Below are 6,754 nucleotides of genomic sequence, written 5' to 3' on the forward strand. Positions count from 1 at the left end.
CAAATCGATCCATGCTTATCACCCTGTACAAAGCTTAAGTCCAAGTGGATCAAGGACCTCCACATCAAACCAGATACACTCAAACTAATAGAAGAAAAACTAGGGCAGCATCTGGAACACATGGGCACTGGAAAAAATTTCCTGGACAAAACACCAATGGCTTATGCTCTAAGATCAAGAATAGACAAATGGGATCTCATAAAACTGCAAACATTCTGAAAGGCAAAGTACACTGTGGTTAGGATAAAACGGCAACCAATAGATTGGGAAAAGATCTTTACCAATCCTACAACAGATAGAGGCCTTATATCCAAAATATACAAAGAACTCAAGAAGTTAGACCGCAGGGAAACACATAACCCTATTAAAAAATGGGGTTCAGAACTAAACGAAGAACTCACAGCTCAGGAATGATGAATGGCTGAGAAACTCCTAGAGAAATGTTCAACATCTTTAGTCATAAGGGAAATGCAAATCAAAACAACCCTGAGATTTCAGCTCACACCAGTGAGAATGGCTAAGATCAAAAACTCAGGTGACAACAAATGCTGGCGAGGATGTGGAGAAAGAGGAACACTCCTCCATTGTTGGTGGGATTGCAGACTGGTATAACCGTTCTGGAAATCAGTCTGGAGGTTCCTCAGAAAATTGGACATTGAACTACCTGAGGATCCAGCTATACCTCTCTTGGGCATATACCCACAAGATGCCCCAACATATAAAAAAGACACGTGCTCCACTATGTTCATAGCAGGCTTATTTATAATCCAGAAGCTGGAAAGAACCCAGATGCCCTTCAACAGAGGAATGGATACAGAAAATGTGGTACATCTACACAAAGGAATATTACTCAGCTATCAAAAACAATACCTTTATTAAATTCATAGACAAATGGTTGGAACTGGAAAATATCATTCTGAGTCAGGTAACCCAATCACAGAAAGACATACATGGTATGCACTCATTGATAAGTGCCTATTAGCCCAAATGCTTGAATTACCCTAGATGCCTAGAACACATGAAACTCAAGACGGATGATCAAAATGTGAATGCTTCACTCCTTCTTTAAAAGGGGAACAAGAATACCCCTGGCAGGGAATAGAGAGGCAAAGATTAAAACAGAGACAGAAGGAACACCCTTTCAGAGCCTGCCCCACATGTAGCCCATACATATACAGCCACCCAATTAGACAAGATGGATGAAGCAAAGAAGTGCAGGCAGACAGGAGCCGGATGTAGATCTCTCCTGAGAGACACAGCCAGAATACAGCAAATACAGAGGCGAATGCCAGCAGCAAACCACTGAACTAAGAACAGGACCCCCGTTGAAGGAATCAGAGAAAGAACTGGAAGAGCTTGAAGGGGCTTGAGACCCTTTATGAACAACAATGCCAAGCAACCAGAGCTTCCAGGGACTAAGCCACTACCTAAAGACTATACATGGACTGACCCTGGACTCTGACCTCATAGGTAGCAATGAATATCCTAGAAGATCACCAGTGGAAGGGGAAGCCCTTGGTCCTGCTAAGACTGAACCCCCAGTGAACGTGATTGGTTGGGGGGGGCTTCAATGGTGGGAGGCTGGGGAGGGGAACACCCATAAAGAAGTGGAGGGGGAGGGATTACGGGGATGTTGGCCAGGAAACCGGGAAAGGGAATAACATTCGAAATGTAAATAAGAAATACTCAAGTTAATTAAAAAATTTAATTAAATTAAAAAATAAAAATAAAAAAAAACATAGGCTACCTGGGGGCATTAAGGAAGAATACTATCTGTGTCTCCAGGAAACACTTCCCATACCTAAGAACATCAAACACTGAAAGTCAAACCATAGAGATCAGCATCGGAAGTAATTGAGAGCTGTAAACATGGCACTGCACGTCTCATATTTGACAAAGGAGACTTCAGGCCACAGCTGGTCAGAGAGCTGAGGAGAGCCACTGCACAGCCACAGAGGGCAAGTCTTGTGCATGTGAGTACACGGAGCATGGCTCTCGGTTCAACAAAATAAACTCTAATTGACAGGAAATGTCACATGGGTCCCTAATCAGTAATGATCTTAGACTTCAATGTTTCACTGTGACTTTAGCAAGTCTTCCTAAATTAAAAACCAACAAGGAAACTTCACAGCAAAAGATTCTGCAAGTCCACCTCTCTGAATTTGGCAGGAGAATCCCAGGCAGAGAAGGGAAGCCAATGTGCACTCAGAGGACTCACTGAATGCAAGCAACAGAATCTTAGCAGATGTAAAATTTATATTCTTTACTGTAAGAAGCAAAAGCCTGATAAGTCAACAAGGGAAACAAATGTTAAAGAACGTTTTAATGAATAAATAACTGTAATATCCTATGAATTTGTTTGTAGTTGTCCATTTTAAAGATTCCTCGGGAGTGGTACAGCTGGGTCCTCAGATAGCACTGTTTACAATTTTCTAAGGAACCTCTAGATTGATTTCCAGAGTGGTTGTACCACCTTGAAATCCCACCAACAATGGAAGAGTGTTCCTCTTTCCCCACATCCTTGCCAGCATCTGTTGTCACCTGAGTTCTTTATCTTAGCCATTCTGACTGGTGTAAGGTGAAATCTCAGGGTTGTTTTGATTTGCATTTCCCTGACAACTAAGGATGTTGAACATTTCTTTAGGTACTTCTCAGTGATTTGATATCCCAGAAAATTGAACATAGCTTTACCTGAGAACACAGCTACACCACTCCTGGGCATATTCCCAAAAGATCCTCCAACATAAAACAAGCACACAGGCTCCACTTTGTTCATAGCAGCCTTATTTATAATAGCCAGAAGCTGGAAACAACCCAGATGTCCCTCAACAGAGGAATGGATACAGGAAGTGTGGTACATTTATACACCGGAGTACTACTCACCTATTAAAAACAATGACTTCATGAAATTCATTGGCAAATGGATGGAACTAGAAAATACACTGAGTGAGGAAACCCAATCACAAAAAAAAGAAACACACACACACACACACACACACACACACACACACACACACACACGGTATATGCTCACTGGTAAGTGGATATAAGCCCAAAAGCTTGGATTGCCCAAGATACAATCCACAGAACACATGAAGTTCAATAAGAAGGATAACCAAAGTGCTTATACTTCAGTTCTTCTTAGAAGGGGGAACAAACGTATTCACAGGGAGAGATATGGAGACAATGTTTGGAGCAGAGACTGAAGGAAAGGCCATTCAGAGACTGCCCCACCTGGGGATCCAGCCCATGTACATATAGCCACCAAACCCAGACAAAATTGCTGATGCCAAGAAGTGATGCTGACAGGAGCCTGATTTAGCTGTCTCCTGAGAGTCTTTGCCAGAGCATGACAAGTCGAGTGGCGAATGCTCGCAGCTGACCATTGAACTGAGAATGGGGTCCCCATTGGAGGAGTTAGAATAAGGATTGAAGGAGCTGAAGGGGCCTGTCACCCCTGAACAACAATACCAACCAACCAGAGCCCTCAGGGACTAAATCACCATCCAAAGAGTACACATGGACAGACCCATGGCTCCTCTGCATATGGAGACGATGGCTTTGTTGGACACCAAAGGAAGGAGAAGCCCTTGGTCCTCCCAAGACTGAATCTCCCTGTGTAGGGGAATGTCAGGGTGGGGAGGTGGGGAGTGTTGGGTGGTTGGGTGGAGGAAAGGGGATAACATTTGAAATGTAAATAAGAAATATCCATTAAAAAATTCACACAGTGTTTGTTCTGACAAAGAAAAAATGTTTTTGACCAAATCTACCACCAGACATCTAACTGAAGAAGTTGATATTTGAGCTGAGCTCCTGGCTGCCCTCTAGTGCTCATAAGTTACACTGGAAGAACACCTAGTGGTAGCAGTAGCTATCATTGCTGATTTGAAATTAGAATTTTGTGACAATCATGGAGTGTCAAGTATGACTCATCTATGTTCTGCACTGGCTGCTTAGCAGAAGACTACTTAAGATATAGGGCTTGCCTTGTTGTCCAAGGTGGGGCATTTTTCTTTGCTAAATGAAATTTATGCCTATATTTTGACCTTCTTCATACTACAGAAATATCCTGAGATCTAGGAACAATGCACTGATAGAGAAGAAGCTGCTGTAGGTAGTGTGAGCTCTTGTTGCCTTCTATCGTGCATCTACCCTTCCAACTTAATGGACAGTTTCCCCCTTGGCAGTAGGACAGGAGACTGATCACAGATATCTATGAGAAGCCAGGAAAGCTGTCATTAGGATGCACTGTCAAACAGATGTCAGAAGACTCTATGAGTTTGTCTTATGAGAGACACTGTAACTTCAGAGCATGCCTGTTAGTCTATATGGAGTACATGGGAAGCAAATCCAGTTAAGCTTTTGAAGTAGGGGTGCTTCTGTGCTGTGTGCTGTGCTTAGTAGACATGCCAAAGTTGTTGAATCTTCCCTCCTGGGACATCATAGCAATATTCAGGAGAATAGGGCTTGGGTTCAAGTTATGAACCATCCACTTAGTAGCTGAGGGGACTTGAGCAGACTGCTTCATGAATTTTGTGCTTGATTTCCTCATTCCTGCATATAATTATTGGTAATATCTACTGCAAAGTTCACTATGATGGCTGCCAATTCATAGTAACCCATGTCATAAAGAGTAAAAAGTCAATTACAGAAACTGAAATTGTGTGTATGAGGAAATGAATACTTGTCAAGTTCCACAAAATGCCCATCACAGTTTGGCTTTCCTGTGCTCTTGTATGAATATGCTGTCTTAATGAATGACACGTATGTGCTTAGCTGCATTCCTTTGTAATGAAATGCTAGTTAGAGTTCTCACAGGGGAAGAAATTACAGTCACTAAGAGAATCTCAATTATTTTAGTCAATGTGCCCAATAATGTGTTTTTATGACATTTTCATCCAAATATATCATCATTTGCTCATATTTACCTCAACACCATCCCTGTTCCATCCCTACTCCTGCTAGTGTTATCTTCCTCCAAATGTTCCCAGTCTGCATTTGTCTCTCCCTTTTTCGACATATATATATATATGTATGTATGTAAGTATGTATATATATGTGTGTGTGTATATATATATTCATTCACGACACATACATATATATCATATACATATGCATCATATATAAACATTATAGAAAAAATTTGCTTTCTGGCTTTCTGGCCCACTCAGCTTTCTTAGAGAAGCCAGGACCATCTGTCCAAGGGAGGACTACCTATAGTGGACCGGGCCTACTCACAGACATTATTTATCAAGAACACGCTACACAGATATGGTTAAACGCCATTCTGAGTGAAGAGGTTGCTCAGTTAAAGTTTCTTCTTCCCAAATGACTGTACATTGTATCATGTTGCCCAATATACATGCCACAGTTGAACACTCATCAATTTGACATAAACATATCAGTAAAAAATCATAAGCTTTCGTTTCTTGGCAATTCCTAGGATTTCATGTTAATATCATAATCTAAAACAGAGTATGACTTTAAAATGCTCACCGTCTTTAAACAATTCATACTTTACATTCTCAGAGACCCTTTAAATGCTCTTAAGAATCCATCTTAATATCTTAAGGATGGATTCTTGAACAATGAGAACAAATTAAAACCAGGGAACAGCTACAATCAGATTAAAGATAAGCCCACCAGCATGAATGCTCATTATTGGTGTCGGGAACTCACTCATGATTTTCTGAGCTCCAAGGGGCTTGGCTATCTCCACTTCAACAGGTTTTCCATGAACAGCACATGTGGCTTCTTTCATAGGCTCAAGGTGGGCCCACCCTACAGCTGCCACTGTACCTGACTGACTGTCCCACAGTCCCAAGTCCTAATGTCTTCAACATGTCAGAGTCTCCACTTCTGCTGAGGCTGCACCCTCATTAAAGGCCTCTCCCTGCTGTTCACCATTGACTCCTTTAATCTGGATCCCCAGTGAAATTATGTCTATATGTCTTCATCCTGCCATTTTAATTGTTTGGTTCTGTAGTACATTTGAAATCTGTAACTCCTTCACCATCTTTGTTGTTTGTGATCGCTTTAGCTCTCTTTGGTCTTTTGTACCTCCATACAAATTTTGTAGATCATTTTTCTCTCTTTGTCTATGAGAAATGGCTTTGAAATTTTGTTTAAGGTTTATATGAATTAATCTTGTAAAATTTGCAGTTCTACCAAAAACCAGAATGTACATATGATACAATCATAGTAAAAAAAAAAAACTGGTATATTCTTAATGTGATTTCCCTTGCCTTATCTTTTCAGTAATTAGTCTTTGAAGGTCTTGTCTTAAATTTGGTTAATATGTACTTAATTTTGCACAGGGTGACAGCCATCATTTTAGTCTTCTACATAATCTGTTTTTCACCAGCACCATTTACTGAAGAAAATGTCTTTTCACCATCGAATGTGCTAGAGTTGTGTGTTTTACTTCTAAGTCCTCGAGTCCAATTCCACTGGTGTGTGTGTGTGTAGGTGTGTGTGTGTGTGTGTGTGTGTGTGTGTGTGTGTGTGTGTGTGTGTGACTTGAGTTTTGTAGCAGGTAAAGCAGATATCACAGGATATTTTCATATATTTTCTTCAGTTTCTACAAATGGAACATGTTGAAAAGCATGGATATAGTTCATCAAAGGTCTGGGAGAATCTGGCATTCGGTGTCCTGTCCTGACCATATCTCTGTGTGGAGGCTCTGATTGCTTCACTCTCACTGCCTGCTATGGATCTATTTATGTGGTTTAGGTCTTCCTGAAGTAAACTTGGC

This window comes from Rattus norvegicus, chromosome 15 (assembly GCF_036323735.1).
Source record: "Rattus norvegicus strain BN/NHsdMcwi chromosome 15, GRCr8, whole genome shotgun sequence".
Classification (NCBI taxonomy): Eukaryota; Metazoa; Chordata; class Mammalia; order Rodentia; family Muridae; genus Rattus; species Rattus norvegicus.